The 22,032-nt window shown below is 36.4% G+C and overlaps 1 long non-coding RNA gene across 4 annotated transcripts in view; it reads right to left on the bottom strand.

Annotated features, from left to right (window-relative positions):
• Positions 1-22,032, bottom strand: part of LOC121069736 — a 245,677-nt gene that overhangs the window by 213,491 nt on the left and 10,154 nt on the right. For all 4 annotated transcript variants that reach the window (XR_005819584.1, XR_005819585.1, XR_005819586.1 and 1 more), the window contains exon 2: positions 3,976-4,089. This is a non-coding gene — a long non-coding RNA (uncharacterized LOC121069736). The remainder of the gene's footprint in view (positions 1-3,975; positions 4,090-22,032) is intronic.

Below are 22,032 nucleotides of genomic sequence, written 5' to 3'. Positions count from 1 at the left end.
TATAAAATATTCTGTGACAAAACACTTTGAAAGAAGCACATTGAAAAGAGAGGGATATTCATGCAAGAAAGAAAGAAAAGAAAAAAGTATTTGTTTTTTATCTGCTTCAGGAGCTCTGTAACTGTAGATAGTTGCTATAGCCTTTTGTTCAAATGATGCAGCTAAAATTCATTATCTTTTATACTGTATATATACTTTTACAACTGTATATACATTCTTATGCATATGATTATGATAATGGAATGTGCACAAAATGGTATATGCCTTAAAAACACACAGATGCCTACTTCTATTATAGCCTTATGAAACAATGTCATGAAACTTTTTTAAACGTTTTTTGACATTTGAGGTATGTTGGTGGCTGTATTTCCACCAGAACTCTAAAACCAAAGGCTCTTTTGACATTGAATGTAGACCCCTTACTGTGCATGAAACATTTGTCTGTTTCAGTGGTAGGTAAATTCTGAAAGTGGTGGTATATAAGCTCATGTTTAGTTCTTGAGCTGTATTACAAGTTACTAAAGTCTCAGAAAAAAATATATATATACATCACAAATACTTGATATTCAGCTGTAAATAAAACATTAAAAATATCACTTACCCAAAGCTTAATATGAATATGGACCTATTTGACTTAGTTCTATGTCTCTGGCAGTATCCAGTAGCAGATGCTTATCAAAATAGAAAAAGATGCTCCCCTAGAAAACAATCCCTGTTTCCAGCAATCTAAAGACTGTGGACTTAAGTCTGATTTGTAGTCAACATTAACAGTTCTTGATAGATTTTCATAATTTTTCTAAATACCATTATCAAAGTTTTTTGAACTCCAAACATTTGAGCACCTACGTGACTGAGCTATGAATTCACTCTTCTAATCTCATGAAATTACCATCAATATTTTTAGTAATATCCTTTACATAGAAAATACAACAAACACAAATGAATATGGTACAATCTCAGTCAAACACATTCTATGAACAGAGGTAAAAATACATATATATATGCCAATAATTTCACACATGCTGTGAAAAGACAGTAACATGAAGGCAAGAGATTTCATGGCTAAGGTTTACATATAAATGATGTAAGGATATTATTCTTACTGCAGTTTCCTTGTGCAACCCACTAGTTCAGCCGGAATGTCTATTCCTAGCAACTGGCACAGGGGAGAGAGGAAAAACATACCAAAGCCTACTAATGTCAGCAACAAAGTATCTTGACTCGAACGGTAGAGTCTTTCACCCAATTTTAAGGTTTGATTATTGGTTTATAGGGAGAAAAATTAATTGTGTGTGACCTTTTTTTTAATGTAATAAAATCCTCATTTTTTTTTTCAAGCATTCATTCCCTCTATTGCTCCATGTCTTTACTTCCTGTCATTTTCAAAACCTTCCACTGTGAGGCACAGATCATAAAAGGAGGAGTTCTTACATTTTGCCTACTTCTTTTTGATCTTATACCTCCCAGAAGTTTAGTCGGTACAAGATCTATTCCCATCCTCCATTCATTTAAATTTTCCAGGACCGTTAAACTTCAGAATTCTCAAAAGACTAAAAAGACTAAACTTTTAAAGCAGGCTTCTGTTATGACCACAAATCACCCTGTCAGTGAAGGAGAAAAGGGAGATAAAGTTGAGCCTAATTCAGAAACATGCCTCAAATGATCGGTCCATTTCTGGTTAATCTTCTGATGTGACAGTTGCATGAGAAGTGAAGGTCAAATCACATTCCTGCTTGCTGATACTGATGGATAACCTGTCAGCAGGCCGGATATGCCACCTCCCCAGACACATCCCCCTGTCAAATTCTGGACCTGTAACAGGGAAAGTTCAGGAAATTTTTCTTTCTCTTTCAACCTAAGGAAAATAAGATATTCAAACTGCAAAATATACGTTATAATGCACATCCGAATATATAAGCTTCTTCAGAACTAATCTTTCATAGCACTCTTAGAAATCAACCTGATTTCTAGGGACTCTACTTTAGTTTGCAACATAGAATTCCTACAACTACATCTAAAATGGTGGGCATTTGCAAATCTTTGACCATTTGCTTAAGCGACATCGAGACTGTTTTCCCTCCTCTACGGGTACACAGCAATAGATTTCCTGCTAACACCTAGTGAAAATAGTGCAGTGGGTAAACACAAGCAACTAACTTCTAGTGAAAAATACTGCTGTGGCTCCACTAGATCTCCGCTTCCAAAGTGCTTTCTATCTTGACTTTATATAAATAAATAAAAATACAAATAATAAAATATAAGAATAATGAATATAAAGGAGAAGTGAGGAATGAAGATAAATTGGTCACCCTACATTCAAACTAGTGCATGAATCATTTATAAACAAATAAATCAATCAAAGCAGTCACCTCTACTCAGGACATTGCTGGTTCACATTCTCCATCCATGCAGGATCAGTCTGAAAGTTTATTCATCTAACCGTGGTCTACTCTCATCCCCACTCAATATACACACACGTACTTTTTTCCCATTACTGTACACCAGATAGATTTACAATAAACCAGACACAATAATGCCTGGATCCATCTTTCTAAGTCCCAGCTACATGTATTAGGATTTCAAATTAATCCTTCACATGCACATTGTCTAACATTCGTAAGCAATGGCTTTACAAACTAGATCTTGGTTTGTTAACTCCTTCTGAAACTCTTTAGTTTTCCTTGAATGGAATAAGCCTAAATAGTTCCGCATAACCTATACATTTTACCTATTCAGAGATTATCTATACTTTGAGGTCTATTTATTAGAGTACATCTTGAAGTTCCACATCAACCCTTCAACTCAGTAAAATGGACATAAATTGTGATATTCTTAGAAAGGAAAAAGCACATGGATGGAATTGGAAAGGTATCTCTCTCTATAGACAGTGGCATTAAATGTTTGTTTGTGTTTGTTTTAAAAACAGGAGTTGTTCTCTTTAAAATATCACAGCTAGAAATTGTAGCGGTGGTGTTTTTCCTGTTCCTACATTTACATCCACTTTTGTTTTATTCATTTGTTAAAGCATTCCAGTGGGGTCAAGAGCTCCATATACAATAGTCTCTTCTCCATAGCAGAACTCAAACTCACACCTCCAAGGAACAGCTATAATTGCATTGAGGAAGCATGCTCAATTCCTCTTGCTGAGACTGTAACACTTTGCATAAAAGAAATAATTAACTGGAGCGTGAATGTCTAGGACACTCTTTTGAGAGCAGGTTTTGCACTGAGGAGGAAGAGGAAAGTAAGTTATGTGTTTCTTCTGCCAATTAATGCAAAAAACAAGCCATCCAAGCAAGATAGTCTGATATCAAAAAAAAAACCTACACCTCTCCCCTCATCTAGAATGCTTTAAACAAACAGCCATGATCATGTTATATTTTCTTGCCAGTCCAATGTATTGATTGTATGTGCCCAATGGAATACTTTGGCTGCTCATCACTTTTGTTTAGTCTAAAATAAATTTGATTGCAGCATTTTTTCTGCAGATGGGAAGTAAAAGTTCTAATTTACCCCTAAAAATTAATATTTGATTCCAATCCACATGTGGTCTTCAGATAGGCAGAATATCTTACACTTCACCCTGAATTCCTGAGCTGTGCAAGTCCTCCCAGGAGTTGTAAGAATGAGAGAGCAATGGAACTTGAGGACATTTAACATCTAAAAACAAAGGACCAATAGTGGGAGGGGTTTAGGACTAGGGAGCCACTTAAAAGCGTTTTGGGAATTGGTTCTAAGGATCAACCACACAAGTAAGTCATCCGTCAGTATTCTACAAATTATAGTTTCCATACTATGGATAGTCAGACAGGATTCAGTTTCCTCTCTTCTTTCTCCAAAACAGTTGGCGGGACATGATTTCATTCTCTTTACTTTTCATTGTTGCTTTTATTGTGATATTAAACTGAAGGTTAAACTGAAGACACGAGCTTTACATTTTGTTTTGAAAACAGTAAAATCTGTAACCGTACTTACAGCCATTCATTTAGAAGTGAATTCTGCATTCTGGATGAAGATGCTCAGAAAATTCTCTCCTGGTCTCATGTGGTTCACCCTTGAAGATGGCAGCTTTGTTGTTCCTGAAGAAAGCTGACAAAAGAAAATTTTAATGGAATCAAAACTGGTTTTTTAGAGCTAGTGCCATGTATGGTCTTCCCATACAGAACATTATAAACCTATGTTCAACATTGATTGTGTTGTTTCCTCTTTAATTCCTAAAGGCATAAAAAACATCAAATACAATTTTGTCTGTACTCCTGATCAATAGTTTTTTTTCTAGTTATTGTTTATTAATGGTGCATAAAGAATTGTAAATGTTGTTAGTAGTAGATTATTGTTATGATTAAAATTTGCCATAGCTTTTGTTCTTTTGTTAATAAATGAACTGTTTTTATCTGAATTACTTTCAGATTGGTAACAGAAGCTGATGAATACTTACTACACATAGTTATCAAGGTATGGACTATTTCCTGCTAGTCACAGTATGGCCCTTCTTCAGTGAATGACTAGAGTATTATAAATAACATTATGAAGACTGTATACCTCCTTGAACAGAATCCTGACAGCAAACCTTACAAAACAGACAGATCTTCCTGTACACAATGCAAATCTTTAAAGCTACCTCTTCACTGAATGGCACGTTAAAATTAAAGATAGAGGAAAATGAGGAAATAAATTCATTAAAGTTTCATGTTTTTAACCTTTTCCACACTACCATAAAAAAGTGGAAGTCACTTAAACCCTGACTGAGCTTATTTATATCAACAGGGAATGTAAACCTGGTGCGGTAAGTAAGAATGTTTAGTTTAGCTAATACATAGCATATGCCACATAGCATTTCATCTGAAGAATTTATTTAGTGTTTCATAAAGCATGGACTCACATAAAAATAACCAAAGAATTGACATGGCAAGTTTCTTTTTCTCAAACACATTTTTTTGGTTTGTTTTTAAAGCAATTATATAAAGTGCTCTAATTGCTGCTTACTTTAGGAAAGGTTTAGCTCCACAAAAATGCAGACTACACCAAAGCTATTCTGAGAGATTTCAGAAAAATATACAGTGATGCCAAACAGTTGCACCTATGCAGTACTTGGGGTTTCATGGTTTTTACCTCTCGCAGACAACAGGGAAAAATAGAAAAGCTGGCAGCCTTGGCAGTTGTTTCACTTTAGATGATGAATTCCATTTCATATAAATTTGTTACAGTAGTTGCACATAACAATGGTGCTTCTATTTTCAAGCCATGTTATTTTTAACATATACCAGGGCTGTCATGCAGGCAGACTGCTTGCTTGCTCTGCAAGAAGGTTTTATATTGCAAGAGGCTTCCACCCCCTACCCCCTAATGGTAAAAATAAATCAATTTCATCTGGTGGTAGTTTCATTTCTCCCCCCCCCTTTTTTTTTTTCCACTTTCCCCTCCTTCCTTTGTGGGCCCCTTTCCACAATGCCATATGGCAGCTGAGGGAAGGGTAGAGCAATGATCTGCATTTTCAGCTCTTAACAAAAGATGCAAGGGTGTCAAAGAGGCTCATGAATGTATGAGACACATACATGTATAGAGAAGTGCCTCCAGTCCTGTCAGGAAGGACTGAAGAGAAGCCTGATAAACCTGACATCGCTTTAGAGCAAAGAAAGGCAGCAGTGCTTCTCTCAGTAGTTCATCGCACTCCCATCCATCTCCCCCTACCCCCTCTCCCCTACCACCCCTTTGGGTCCATGCCAAAATCCCATTAGCTCTGTTAATGACATGTGGTTCAAAGAAAAAGCGTGTGGCAGAACAAGAAAGGCACAAGATCAACCATCTTATCTATTTGTTTTTTATACGTGTATCACGAGATAGAAGTATTTCAGCAAGGGCCGTGTCATCTTGGCTACGTGAACAGCAAAAAGAAAAAATGCAGCAAGACGCTGTAATCAGTTTCTCAGCTGTCCTAATTCATCTCCCTAAGTCTTAACATATGAATAGATGAAACTTAATTTTAAAACGCTGACAAAGTTTTCAGCATTCAGGTTTGAAATGCAGCTTGGGCTTTGTCTGCCCCTCGCCCTCCCCAAGACTTTAAGCCGTTTAAATACTCTCCTGATGGGCATTGTGTGGCAGAATGAATGCACCATGTAGGATCGCAACTGCTTACTTGGGACTCCTTTAGTTAAACAAAAAGATGCAGCTACCTTGTTCCATCAAGGTCCAAAACTCTGAGCAGCTTACAAACAGGGCATTTCAATTTGCAGAAAGTGCTTCTCCTGGAGTATTTTTAAGGTCTGCCTACCATACAGCTTAGTATATTTCTTAATTTTTTAGAGCTACAGTGCTAGCAATATGATTTGCCTATATATTTCCAAAAGCAGGCATTTTAAAAGGAAAAAGTAAATACGTTTTCAAACTAAAATAAAACCTAACTTTGGCAAACAACCAAAGTTGTTTTGTATATTTATACGCAATACTTTATTTCATTACAACATAGTTGTAGAAAAGTAGAGTATTGATAGAGTGTATAATGACCATGCTGTTTTGTCCCTCAGCAGGATACTTCAGCTTTGTCCACTGAAAGTCAAGAAACAGTTAAATCTCTTTTAGAAAGTGAGATTTGCCACAGTCTTAAAGCCATTGTAAATAATGATTTTAATAACAGCATATTTTTAAATGCACCTGAATCTATTCCAGAGGTATAAATTCAATCTTTCAACATCTGTGCATGCATTCCTGATTAGCCTCAAATAACTCAAAATAACTATCGACCATTAATCGTCTCTAGGGCAAAAGCGTAAAGTTGAGAGTATCTATTGGATTTAGCTGCACTTAAAAGCCTGGCTGGATTTGCTGGCCATGGCAACCACTCTTTAAACCCATAACTGTCAGTTTGAGCAAAACTGGGACAAAAATAAGTCAGCTATTCATCACTTCCTTTTCTCTTCCAGAACATCTGTTTACATAGCTGATGTCCACTCATCAGGATGTGGACATTTTATCAGCAACACAGCAGTTGAGACTACTTACAGGCTCAGAAATATTTTCTTCTCTCCCCTCTTGAATATTTGTATTGCATATACATTTGGAATACATGTAAGTTTAACTATTACACTTGCACAGTTATTTTTTTTTTCAAGTTCAGGATTTGGTGAACCTAAGCATGCCTGCTAACACAAGATATAGAAATTTTTTTTTTTAATCAGAATCCTTAATACCAAGGTGTTCAATATTTCAGAAATGCCAATAATCCCTGCAATTTTAAATGTTCAAGGGTTCTAGAATCATGAGAGCTTCTGTGAACACCAGCCACACGTTACTGATTTCATCTTGAATTCTGCCAAAATCTGAGTTTCTCCCTGAAGACTAGTAAAGTTTCCTGGATTCCTATGGCTTGTCTTTCTTCAGGTAGACTGTTAATTTCCCTGGGATGTGATATTACTTGTTCTTAGTGATACCAGTTCAATGACATGTAAGGTACAACGTTAGATGAATCACAGGAGAGGGAGTAGACCCCTTCTGAACACACATAGCGACAGTATTGGACAGACTGCTTACAAATTAAAATATACAAGCACTCTGGGATATATGGTTATGGGCACATCTCCAACCATGAGCTGATTTCACATTGTTTCTCATCAGTGCTTCTATCATCCTAACGTGTTAGCCTTTGCTCATCTGTGCCAACACCTGGATTTTGTCCTGAGGCAGTGCTTGGCACTGTGCAGGCCTAAGACTGTCCTCAGTCTGTACCCCTCAACTGTATCAGAAGGAAAGGTCCTGGCAAGTTTATTAATATAACTTAGTTGATACTGCGTCTGGTATGCGCAGACTAGGATAGCACATCCAGTCTGGCACAAGGACTTGAGACGATCCTCTTAGGTTTACATTTTTACGTCTTTGTGGGCACGTCAGTCATAGTGACTCACAGGCTGCTGACTAGAAATTTCTATACTCATCACAGTGAACTCACCTGTGGTTTGGGATTTAGCCCACACCTTCCTTCATTGCCTGCTTTGTTCTATATAAAGCCAATAAACTGGTGCATTTGTGGAAATGTCTTACGTCCATTTTTTGAGAGCACAGAGGATAACTTGTATTTCACAGAATCACAGAATTGAAGGGGTTGGAAGGGACCTCAAAAGATCATCGGGTCCAACCCACCTGCCAAAGCAGGTTCCTTAGAGCAGGCTGCCCAGGTAGGCATCCAGATGGGCCTTGAATATCTCCAGAGAAGGTGACTCCACAACCTTCCTGTGCAGCTTGTTCCAGTGCTCCGTCACCCTCACTGTGAAGTTCTTTTGCATGTTGGTGCGGAATTTCCTGTGCTCTATCTTGTGGCCATTACCCCTTGTCCTATCCCCACAAACCACTAAAAAGAGGTTGGCCAAATCCCTCTGTCTCCCACACCTCAGGTATTTATACACATTGATCCCCTCTCAGTCTTCTTTTCTCCAGGCTGAACAGACTCAGGTCTCTCAGCCTTTCTTCATAGGGAAGATGCTCCAGGCTCCGTATCATCTTTGTGGCCCTCTGCTGGACTCTTTCCAGGAAATCCCTGTCTTTTTTGTACCGGGGAGCCCAGAACTGGACACAGTACTCCAGTTGAGGCCTGACCAGGGCAGAGTAGAAGGGGAGGATCACTTCCCTTGACCTGCTGGCCACACTCCTTTTAATGCACACCAGAATCCCATTGGCCCTCTTGGCCATGAGAGCACACTGCTGGCTCATGGTCAACCTGTCATCCACCAGGACCCCCAGGTCCTTTTTGACTTTTACCATACAGCATAATTGAGGCCCATTATTTGGAAATGATAAGTAGTATTGTGGTTTGAGGGATTATATGCGGAAAAAAGTATTTAACAAGCGCTAGTCTGAAACTGAAAACATTTTGATGGACAGACAATCTCTTGACCTTCCACAGGCACACTAATAGATCCTGTCATCACAACAGAGACATCTCTTTTAGATCAGTGGCAAATTTTTAACAAGCAAAGTGCCACATCTACCAGTGCAAAATTTGAAGGTACTTTATTTTCTGATGGAAATTACTTTTTTCTTTGCTGATCAAAACAGAAAACAATCATATCAGTCTAACCAATACAGAATAATGTTTGTTTTGGTAACAGTTTTGGACAACAGTCTTCTTTGATCCAAAGACAGATAAAAGATACTAATGTCAAGAATCAAGCAATTTAATGTTTATATGATAATCTTGAGGATGATGAACCCAAGCAAAAGCTGCAGGAGCTTTATTTTATTTTTCACAGTGCCTCAGTTTTCAGGCCTGGTCCCAGAAGGTAAAATGCTTTCTGCAAAGCTGTAGCACGGAAGCATGAAATATCTAACTTCTACCTCATCGCTTGGATTAGTTGAGCTAGAGTGAGGCCTGAGCGTGAAGTGACTTGAAAGAGAGGTTCATTGCCTGGTCTAATAACCTCTTGATGGAAACTATCTGCAGAAGAGTAAGATGGGGTAAATCACAGGGAGTTTAAATTTTGGATTAGAAGAACTTTCTTTCAATGTATTTTCCCTCTTCTTAGTCATAATTTCATATACCATGCTTGAAATTGCAAGCGTGGCACCTTAGGTCTATATGGCTGTAGCAATTTTTTCCCGGCTAGTAACAGATTCATTTCTGTTAAAATTCTATTACTCCCAGCTATTTCTCTCAAGGATTGTAACAATTCTTCTGAAAACAGATCAGCAGCTTTGGTATAATCTTACTCCATATAACTGGAACAAGGTCCGCTTCTAGTAAATCCTGCAACTAGATGTGACAAGAATAGAAAACTTCTTTTCATTTCCTCCTTGCCACCCAGACAGGTAGTAATGAAAGACATGTTGAAGTTTTCTGATTCCAGACACAACGTTAATTGCCAGCCCCCAGTGAAAGAATGCAGCTAATGTTATAAACATTTTTCCCTACAGCTTTGACATTAAGCAGGAACAGCACAGGATGGGTCATTTCTCATGTGTTAGGTTAAAGGAAGTTCGTGTGGAATAAACATGTATATCCTAACACACTAATTAAAAGGGCATTTTCATTATATTTGATGTTTGTGAAACTGAACTTTTGTTTAGGTAAATTAAAACCAGAACATATACCATAAGTTATATTGGTAGACTTGAAACTTTATGCATATAAAATTGAAAGAATAATTCATCTATGAACAAACTGGGACATTATGTGCTGAATTTAATTTTGTGATCACATTCACGCAAAGTAGCTGCCTAAGCATGCACTGTCCTGGATGTGATAGGTATTTTCAGATTCTTGCCCAGCTTTTTTTTCCCTGCTTGTGGTTCTGATAAAGAGCTGTTGGAAACAATATTGCATTTCCAGTTACATTATGGTAGGAACATTTTAGCTGATGAGTCTTAAAATTCTCCAGCTTGAGCAGATGAATGTCAGCAAAACAGTTCCTGGACATTTAAATGTTCAGAAAATTAATACCAGTAGAAGAAAATTAGAAACAAGTCAGCACCAAATTATTTTTCAGGCGTGCATGAATTTATTTTTGCCAAAACAGGTTGTATTCAGTAGGGACTAGCTTATAAATCTGGAAAACTTCCAAAACTCAATCTATACAGAACAAAGTCAGGTAACTTACTGGGTACTCTAGAAATATCAAAGCTTTAACAGTAGCTATTTTCAGTTAAACTTGCCTGTTGTTAGAATACTTCAGGCAAGTGCAGGGCAAAGTAAGCTTTTAGTTTAAAAAGGAAGGCAGAACAATTCTAGATAAGGGGCAGCTGAAGAACTCTTAATGAATATACAACTCTCATCAGCCAGATTCATCAGAGAATAGCCAAGGATTTCTGAAGAGAACAAATGCCACAGGGCAATAGTTTTTGGGAACATTCAGGACCCTGAAACAAGAACCTTATGGGAGCAGACTTATCCAAGGCAGTAGAAATAAAGAACTTCATGTCAACGTCTAAACAGAAAGGCATGCTTGCTCTGCTCTCAACTAAGGCTCCCTGCTTCTTCCTGCAAACCAAGCCCAAGCATACACCTGAGACACACAGGGTGTGTCATCTCGGTGCAAAGCAATGCTGGCTCCCAGGGTGCTGCAGGATGTTTGGAAGGCGTAAGGACTCAGTGAAACTGTGTGTGGTATCTTCAACAGAACTCGTTGACTGACATGTTCTCACTCAATCCAAGAGAAGTTTGTTACTCCAGACTGATATGGCCAATGAATCTTCAGGTGTTCTATCTAGAAATAATACAGCCAGAAAAGATTCTCAGAAGGGCAATGTTACTACACAATTAACTGTAGAGCTGGAGGAATCCAGATTTTTTATTATTATTATTTTAGCCCAGGAGAGAAGAGGAAACTAATAAAATTACTTTTGGGGCCACATTTTAAATCACCAGTCTTGTTTTATATTCAAACAATGTTAATTTTTTGAGTTTTGCAGTCAAGTTTGACTACTTAAATCCTGAAGGTGAAATCAGAACATATCTAGTATTACTGCAAATTAACTACATGTTAATTTGGACATTTTAGTTAAACAATACCATCCTCCCCACACACACTGTCACTGAAAAAAATGTAAAGTATCATAAGAAACCCTAAGAATCTTCATTTTTATCCTTTTCTCAAATCAGAGTTAGCCATCTCTGCCACACTAATTATTCACAAGTAGCTTACGTTCAGTTAGTAATAAAACAGGAATTTTCTACCATGTCAGATCTGTTTTCTCAGAAAGCATCTCAAATACAAGACTAACAAGTTTCAGATGATGCAGCATAGGAAGTATCAGAAAGTGTATTTAAAATTTTATCCTGATGAACAAAAACAAAACAAATGAAAAAACAAAAACAATCTCATATGTATTGAACATTGTTAGAATTGCTGCATAGGATAAATTATATATACATATACAGACATGTAAATAAAGATGCATATTCTTAGTAAATGGTCATAGCTACACTGAGAATAAGGAAATTTGGAGAGCTTATAAACAGACGAATGACGGAAGTTTTAAGCTGCTTTGCCAAAACTATGTTTTGGGACAAGCACACATTTTGGAGGAAAGCAGATAATCTTCATATTTGTACATTTAGTAGAATTTACACAGAAAAAGTGCTGTGCAGTCTTGTTTGCGTGATGTTCCTGAGATATGAGGCCATTTGCTGCAGAAGTATTAGTGCTGACAAATATCACTAATTAATCAGGAATAAACTCATGACATTTTTGAACTTAGTGCACTAATCATCTCCTTAGAAGCCAAAATGCTGCTAGCATAATGACAAGACTTAATTTACTTTTTCTTCTCACAAAATAACAGAACTCTACCTGAAAATTATGTGGGGATGCAAGTTTTTTTCCTGTCCTCTAGGCAGTGGCTAATGAAATGCGTGGCAAATTTGTTACAATGGTTTTTGAAAATAGGTATGATATAGTGTATGATAAAGGATAGTGTGCGCAAGCCTTTAACATTTTACCAATCAATTCTGTAGATTCCTGTCACCTTTTTCCAAGACCATCTAGACATGTAATAAAACACTCCATTTTAGCATATCATATACAGAGTTGTCAAGCTCTACAGTTCAGAGAAGATGCAAGGGAAGGGCCTCAGCAGAAAAGAGCAGGTGTGGGACCTGTCTGGGTGAAAAGCAAATCAGAAGATGGAGGGATTGGAATGGAGGTATATTATCACCCCACTACTAGCAATTAATTGGATTCATTGTGTGTGTCTAACCAGCTACAGACACCCTCACTATATGAGCTTCAAAAAACACTTCCTTCCAGAACAGGGTGGTAACAAAGCTAATAAAGAGACAAGTCCAAAACAGAGTTCCAAATACCAGTATTTCTGAGCTTTGGCAATACTTGGATTTGGATACAGTACCACATTTTAATCGTTACTTTTCTTTATTCCTAGATGAGATTGTTGTGAAAATGAATTTGGAGGACATCAGAAAATTGTACTTGGGAGATGGAAATTCTAATTTGGGATTATTTTATGTCTCTGGATCTTACCAGCCTTGTTTGTAATTAAATGCCTTTTGGCAGAAGACCAAACTGTGGTAAGAGATGAAGCTCTGAGGTGTTTAATCCCATGAATGGGAAGAGCAGTCCAATTATAACATTATCTTTTGACTTGAAAGAGAATTAAATTACCTGATTTGTTTTGGCTTGCCGTTGTGATTTTGGAAACATTTCCTCAAGTTAAGATCACAGGAGGACAAAGTCACTTATGTATTTCGTAGCAGATTTAGAGACACTATGGCTACAGATTTTGCTATGAAATTATATGCCTAAATGTAAAAAGCAGGGCATCAAAAAACATAAGAACCATTTATATCCTTAAACATAGGCATTTAATGTCAGTTGAAATGGCTCTATCCATCTAGTGGAAAACATGATAAAGAATCAGGAGGAGACCCATGAACTCCTGGAACACTGACAGCCAGGTGGCATAGCCTAAGACATCTAAACAAATGCTAGAAACCTTTATTAATGACCTTATACATTTAAGATGTCAGTGTCAACAGGTGCAACTCCTGGAAAGTTTTGCCTTCGCCCCCCCCTCCCCCCCAAGTAGTAAAGGTTGTTCTATTTAAAAAAAAACCTTTCTGCACAATATACTTTATTTAAAACTTGTAGTTGGCTAGAACTTTTTATCCATTACTGCACTCATAGCAGAAACACCATCTCTGAATGACCTAGGCTAATTCAGTTAATCTCCTGATGCTTAAATCGTCAGTTAGTAACTGTAACACAAGAAAGAAAAGTAGAAATTACTATAGTATGGTGTTGCATCTAAAATAAACCCTGTTCAGTGTATATAAACTATTTTGCTACCCCCTTGATTGAGTCTATTTGATTACTTGAGTGAGGTAAGTGAAGTACTGTCTTTATAAGTAACAGGCACAGGACACCAGAAGAGATCCAGAACAGATATATTGAAAATTTCAGAAGTAATAAGAAGATGATAATAGGAACTCATGATCTTCCAAAAGCACCAACATTAACAATGCCAAGATACTATTGCAAACCATGGATTTCATGGAGTTCTGAAGGTAAAACAAACTAAACCATATTCACTGAATCTGTGGTACGGTTTTGGTATTGTACCCTCCCATACTTCAGATAAGGCAAGTAACACACACTAGAGAATTATGAAAGGAATAATACTGAAAGACCTTCAGTAGATAATGCTCAGAGGGCATAGCCAAATCACAAGTTGCATACCTTAGGGTATACTAAGTACATATAGGGTAAATTCATCTTTCTAGTCACTGAAATAACTTGTCTGATTTGAATGGAAAACTTAAGACTAGGCCTTTTATTTCAGATTTGGGTTTAAAAAAGGATTCAAGATTTTCTATATGTTATTTTCCAAGATCAATTGAAGCAACAATTGAGTTAGAATTGAAACAAAACATGTAGATCAAAAACTACGGTTTAAGTCTTTTTATATTTATAATATAAACACAAAGAACAATTAGAAGGATGAAAAAAATCAAATACAGAAAAATGAAGCATTTCATTCCAGAAATGTTAACATGGTATAAAAAATCCTAAGAATGCAAAGGCAATTTAATGAAAGCCAGCACGTTCCAATAGTATTTCCGAATAGATATGAGGTATTTCCCCTTTAGGGTGATGAGTTTGTATTTTTAGGGAAGAGCAGAATTCCAAAATTATTACCAGTAATCAAAATGTATGAAAATATGCCCCAAATCTGTCTTGTCTGTCTTTCATCAGATGCTTGAACAAATTTTGTGAGTAGTGAGGAAAAATTCATCTATTTTCTGTGCCACAGTGACTCCTCCAGAAGTAAACACACATTTTTAACCTTGGTAGAGAGCATGAATGTTTTATCTGCAAAAAATCTAAGAAGAAAATACAAATCAAACCATCCCAGTCAAATCCGGCTGAAGAATAAAATTAAGGTACCCATGTGCGTGTATAGCTCCAGTTAGAATTCATGGATACCAAAGACAGGAATAAGCTGCCTGTGTGCAGGAGCCTATTTGCACTTCAGTCATCTTGAATACCTTTGGACATCTCACATGGTACCAGCCATGTACTTTTAGGCCATTATGGTATGAACAAACATTTCTAAACAAAGTACAAAACTTGGAAAATAATCAAGCTTATCCTAAAGCAAATACCTATTGTGAATTGAATCCCACCTCCATTATTTTAAAAACTTGGATTTTTCATTTGACTATCTGACTCAATATTTAATATGCTGAAGTCAAATCCAATCTTTATTAAGCCAATTCCTATTGACTTTTTAAAGTGATTAGGGAAATAAGTCTATCAGTTGCTCAGCAGCCATACCTGAGAAACTGAAATTATTTCACTGTATCTTTTACTACATAGTTAAGTCTTAATTTATCAAAGCTTTGTCCTTCTGTTTTTACATGTATTGCAATATTAAAGTTTCCCAGGTTTTTTATTTTCAATTGCAAGAGCAACTTTGGCTAGCAAGTTACAAATTATTACTTTGAAGCACTAAAACCCACTAATAAGACTACAAAGTTATAATTCAGTGACATATGACTAGTTTTGATCCAGTTCTGTACAGTATATCCCTGTGCGCACTTATACACATCAGCAACTTAAAATCAACAGCAACTGCTCTGCAGTATTTGTTCTACACTGTAAAAATCCCCATAATTGCAAATTATTACACATCTTTACAGTCTAAGTTGTTTTAATAGCATTTTTTCTGATGGTAACATCCTTGCAGCCTAATTTGGTTTCTTCCCAGGGAAATTGGCCATGTAGGATTGAATTAGAGTGATAACTGAATTTAAGCTGCTTATCTGGATAATCATGATTAGATCACCTTGTGTACATGACTATATTATATGAAATTTCATCAGTTTTTTCTTACAGTCAGCATTATTTAATATTTAAGCAAGAGCTAGTAAAACTGAAAAGAGGGCATTTTATATAAGATAACTTTTATGCTTATTGTAAATCCACAGGAGAGAAGTATGTGTCTTAGTAAAATATTTAGATTCTCTGAACATATTTTGAGCTGTACTGTGGACAATATAACCCCCTTTGAAGTCAGTGGCAAGTCTTCCAATTAGAATTGCATAAAAAAATGATTTTTTCCACTGAGGTAGAACCCACATGTTCAAAATAATTCTCTGTTCCATACTAAAAAGAAACAGTTGCTTTAAAATTGTCTTCCTTTAATTATGTTTGTTCCCAAGCAAAGACTGTTTCTAGCTCATAATCGTGTTGTTTTAATTTATTGTTTATAAAATCTCTAAAAGCATTTTTCTGATATGACTTCTAAGTAAGCTTTACTTTTACCTCAAAAGAAATAGAGCCTCACCAATATGACTCATTGGTGGCAGTTCAGGTCTCTTTCTGGGGCCAGTTATTCTGATGCAAAACCATTTTACCTATTTCACAGTTTTTGTGCCTTTAACTTGTGTCAGTGTTTACACAAGAAGGGGGTTGACAGAGAATCAGTTCTCATATTAGTTTCAGTGCTTTGATAAATCTCATTTATATGGATAGTTATAGATCACACATTTTCTATACTAATCTTTGGTGATAACATTATTACAATGGAAACAGTGGAAAGGAAAACTTACATTCTTATCCAGTGAGGTGCACTGAGAAAGCTGAAAACCAGATCTCATGAGCTTCCTATGTAATGAAAAGCAAAGTCATGAACTTTCAGTTGCTGGCATGTCATCATGTTACTCTTTTTCTGACAGACTTTACATTCAGCCTGTAATTGTTGCAGTCTTTATGGACAATATTTGAAAATAATTTCCTTCAAGAAGAGCTTTACCTCAGGTTAAAGAAAAGTCCACTGCCAATTCTGAGCACTTGCATACTGAATGTGGTCATTTCTGTAGCTCAAGAGATTGCATTACAGCCCATAATTCCTTTTTAACCCTGCCAAACACCTGCTGCTATGGTAACATGAGGTATCTGACAATCGGTTCTCCTAGCATTTTCTGCTGTTTCTTTTAACGAGCTTTGCACACCTTTGCACACATCAAGCTTCCTATAAGAACTCAAAAGCTACTTGAAAATATAGATTTAAATTACATCTAGATTTAAAACATTTAAAAAGCTCAAACATGACATGAGTTAGAACCAAATATTCCAAAAAGCAATGCAACTTTCAGATAGAGAATAGTTATTTTCAGTGATAAGCGTAATAATTATTTCTTCTCAGCTGGGCGAGAAAGGAAGTTGAAAAGAATTAGATATTAACTGTATATGTTTATATATGGCATTAATATGACTGGAAAATAAAATCATTACCTTAAGTCTTATGAGAATTCTTGCTCATTTTTACTGCTAGCTAAGCACTGTTTATTATTATGGAGTTACATTTAAAGAGTGTCTTTTCCTTATATTTTCTTTAGAGAAACAGATACTCTGTTGCTGATTAAATAATTTTCTTCCTTGTTGCAACCCCTTCTCAGTTATTTTTGGAAAGTAATGCGCTCTATCAGTCAGTTGGCTGTTGAACTTCGCGTTTGATTTATAATTTGCATTTGATCATGTTTTCACATTGCAGAGCATTTTGCTTCTTACATTTCTAAAAGCCAAATTCAAGTTTAATTCCATTGATTTTTGTGCGTTTCAACACAGGATCTACATATCACAAAGCAATGAAAATGTCATACTATCCAGATATTTAAATCTTTCATCTGCAAAATCTCTTTGATCCAGGGTAATTTCAGTAATATCACAGGCCAGGTCCCTAGCCAGTAAACCTGTTTAGCCCAGCTTTGCCAGCTTCATGATACCAGAGAAATGTGAACCCACCCCTAGTCCCAGACTTACTTCACAGCACACTGAGTACATAAAGAAACATCCAGTTTTCAGTTCCCTTAAGGCCTTTCATAATTTGCCACTATTACATCAGAGACCCACTAGAGTCACCCTAGACAAAGTAATTTTTTTTTTTATTACAGCACAGCAGGAATGTGAATTGGCTGCTGCTTTTTGTGATACTGAGACATTTTGAAAAAACTCTTCAAAATAATTTCTCTTCCGAAGTTGCATCATTCAACCCCTGCTCATCCACACCAGTCAGCTGGAATTCAGTCTTGCACCATAAATTATGATATTTTGGTTGCTTGGTAACCCTAACTTCTTGGTAATTTATTAAGGGCCTGGCGTTGACAGGGAAGAGGTGAATTTTCTAGTTTGTAACATATTTGGGACCATTTCTTTGCAGGTTTTTGCTGCGTGCTTATAGTATGTGTTTCTCACTTGTACAAGCATCAGTACTTCCTTATCCCAGTGTGACAGTTGTTCATCTTCCTGTACAGCTTGCATGAGTAAACTCCTACCTATATTCCTAGTTAGATTTCTGCAGACCACATACAAACATTGAAAAGATATCATTTGAGCTGAACATGTAAGGGTCAGTAGAGTATGGGTCTCATCTTTCAGAAGATGAAAGTTGCTGAAAAGTGATGATTTTTTCCCATTCCTAGCTGTATTGAGTGATAACTCATGTAAATAGAGAAACCTGTTTATCAAATGATGAACTTCCAACTTTTAGGCCTTCTAAGGTAAAAAAATCTACTTACCATGTGCTGCCAAAATATTTCATTTTCTCATGTAAATAGATCACAATAGCAGTCAACAATCACGGCAAGACTGTATGAACACTGTTCCAAAGATAAGATTAAACAGAAGCAAATGGCTAAACAACACTAGCATTCCTGTCCAATTATTAAATAACTAATTCATTAAACCACAGAGCCAAATTAGAAAAGCTGGCCATTTGTGTATGTAGACACACTGTAGTTAGGATAATTGGAACCAGCTGTTGTACTGTTTTGCATCTGGAAGGGATCCAATATTATTTGGAGGCAATGCCACAACATGGAGGCAGACTGCTAAGTGATGATAGTGTTTCTGCTTCCACCCCTCAAGCCGTTTTTCCTCAAGCAGTTTATCCAACAGCTATGATGACTATAACCCTGTCCAGCTCATCTAGCAATCCTAAAACAGATGGAGTGACTGGACTCAGAATTAGTTGGTGAAAAACAAATAATTGAAACCTCTTCCCAGTAATCCGTTAGGGATGGAGTTACAATCCTAAAACTTTTCCCCCATTTTCTTAAGCTATTACATCAAGACAAAAACAAAAAGCACCCTTACCTGGAGTAAAAAGGCAAAATAAGATGAAAACAACTTTAGTCACATATGTTCCAATTTCTAGTCCCAAATGTTTTCCACAAGGAATAACAAACTCTTACAAAATCTCATTTTTAAATTTGGCAATTTAGATATTATTGCAGAGCATGCTATAAGAGCTTACATAAATGCATAAATGCATAAAAAGGGTAACGTAAGAATGTCTGAAATACTGCACATTAAGTAATCTTTTAACCCATTACATATATTTGTGTCAAAAAAAGGAAACTTTAAAAAGCCTATGGTAATAGGCATACTTTTATGAATTAAATTCTCATTTCCAGACAAAGTAGTGACAGTGAAAGTGTTATTTTAAGTTGCTTATATGCTCAATGTTGATTTAAAAGATGTACAATTTTGTCTTTTAATAACAATATTCCTGAGGGGGTGGAAGTCTAGTATATTTAAAATGGCACAGATCTGCTGTAATGCTGAGATTCAAAGGCATAAAGAGCCTCAAGCATCTCAAGTTTTACAATTCTTTGTTAATATGCTGTAGAAAAAGAGTGGACAGTAAGCACCTGGCTCACTGCCTCAAGCAACAAATTACGATAATGTTGTTGACATTTCTCTACTTTTTAACTCTACTTTTTAAAAGACTCAAAGTGAATAAAAACAAAGAAAAAGCCAATTTTTTTGAGGGGAAAAATGTCTTAAAACTAAGATTATTGTTAAATTTTAGACAAATAGTTTCAATCAAAAATTACTTGTTCATTTTCCTTTTCCCCCCCCTTGACTGACATTTTATTTTCCAGCTTAATCTTTTTTTTTTTTTTTAAATCATCCCTGTCTGTTCTTTTGGTTGACTTTCATCATGGATAAATGTTTGCAAGAGACTTGGAAGAGACGGACATACTAGCTCTAAACTAGCATGCAATGGTATCAGACTTTGCTCTGCAAAGGCTGATGCTCTATCCCTAAAACTAGAATCATGGCACAGTAATGCAGACCTGCATAACACCTGAGCTGATTACTCCCATTTCAAGTCTGGAACTTAATTCAGGCTTTACACAGCTTTCAAAAATCAAGCTAGTAACTTGGCACAGTGCTGTGGCATCAGCTCAAGTTAATGATAGCTCGGGGATCACTACTGGAAAGGTAGCACGAGTATTCACATGCGCATACATAGGGAAAGCTCATTGCCACAGAACATAGCATTCTGATATACAAGTATTTCACAGCTTATCTAGGGAAGCGTCATAAACTTTGCTGCAAGTTATATTCCTTTGGTCTTCTAAAGTAAATTCCTCAGGATAGCTAACAAGCTTTTCCCTTGATTAAGGAGCCCACACCCACCCATCTCTTATAACTTAAAACATTCTCCTCTGAATAGATTTTAAAAAGCCAAAAATAGGCAATATTAATACCACTGCATCTTTAGATACAGTCTGTTGTCATGAATATATTGAGTAATGTGTGAGGATTATCTGAATTATCACCCCAGGCATATAGATGCTTTAAAGAAAGTGACTGTAAATGATCATAATTATATTTTCATCCATATAACTAAACACCCAGTCATTGCCAAAGACATTTTCCTCACCACAGGATGTCTCAGGATAATCTGAAGAATCAAGACAAATTCCTGTGCTACTGTAAAACATACAACTCAGCAATTCAGAGCAGACACCTCACTAACATTGCAATTAATCTTCCAATTTCCTTACTTCCTATTTTCTGAGGAGTAGGAAAATAACATGGTTGAATACCTGTAGTTTGTAAATATTCCCATCAAAATAAGACATCCTTTCTTGTAAATGTAAACAAAATACATGAGCCAGACTTGAAAGGTAATGTTAAAGAGTGTCAAGCCATATAAAATTAAAAGAAAAAATACCAGCAAAGTAGATATATTTAATCCATTTTAGAAATTAGAATTAAGCATGACAAAGGGATCAAATCGTTGAAATTCTGTATCAATATCACCTTCCTAATTTTGAAGAGCAGCACTGCTACGCTCTAAGAGCGAGCCAAGAAACATTCCAATTCAGTCATCACAAAATAAGACTGACACTTTCCCCCTAGGAAGAATAAAAGTACTAGTCATTTAATAAGTCCTGAATATGCTGATTCTGGTCTGACTCAGCTACAGTAGTCATACTTTTGAAAAAAACAGTTGTGTTCCCCACCCTGTCCTGCACATCTTTCAGAGATAGGGAAGAATCATCCCACTCTTTGCCTGTTGCCACAGCCACAGCCCAGGAGTCCAGCACAGAGAGCGATCATTTCCCACCACTGCTGCAAGCACTGCAGCTGGGGGTTGTCTTTTCCACCACTGCATTCTTTACCTAAGTGTATAAAACAAGCTTTCTGAACACTATATTTCTTAGAAAGAACTGCCTCATATCTGGGCGTCTGACTTTAAAGGGTTGTCAAACTCTTGGAGAGGTAGGCAATAATCAAAAAGTGTTTAAATCACTGTAGTTATGTACTACAGACATTTCATGCCACTTTTTCCATTTATTTTTAAATCGTGACACATTTGTATTCTCCCCAGGCGGAGAACTTGCATTTCATTTTAAGATTTTAAGTTAGGTATCTATCAAGAACTGCTTGGTATATAGGGAAGGGCAACATAACATATCATTGGTCTAAACTGAAGAGCACACACGTCGGACTATTCTAGAAACAGACCTGGATGAGAAAAAACAATTCTTTAAATTAATATTTCTTACAAGTAAATAAATATACTTTGCAATGAATTGAAAATAAAGATTCTACTGAACCAGTATGCAAAAGGAAAAAAGCAATGTAGGATGAAACTAAGTTTTCGCTAAGTTTTCTGTGAAATCTTTGAGCAAAGGAAAGAAAAGACTGAGACTCTAAAAAGATGACTGTACTAAGTTCTTCTACTGTTTGTTGTCCATAGGCATTGCAATTTTTCATACTTAGTAAG

The sequence above is a fragment of the Cygnus olor genome, chromosome 4 (genome assembly GCF_009769625.2).
Source record: "Cygnus olor isolate bCygOlo1 chromosome 4, bCygOlo1.pri.v2, whole genome shotgun sequence".
NCBI classification, from domain to species: domain Eukaryota; kingdom Metazoa; phylum Chordata; class Aves; order Anseriformes; family Anatidae; genus Cygnus; species Cygnus olor.
The sequence above is the reverse complement of the archived record's forward strand: the minus strand, read 5'-3'. Positions and strand labels throughout refer to the sequence as shown.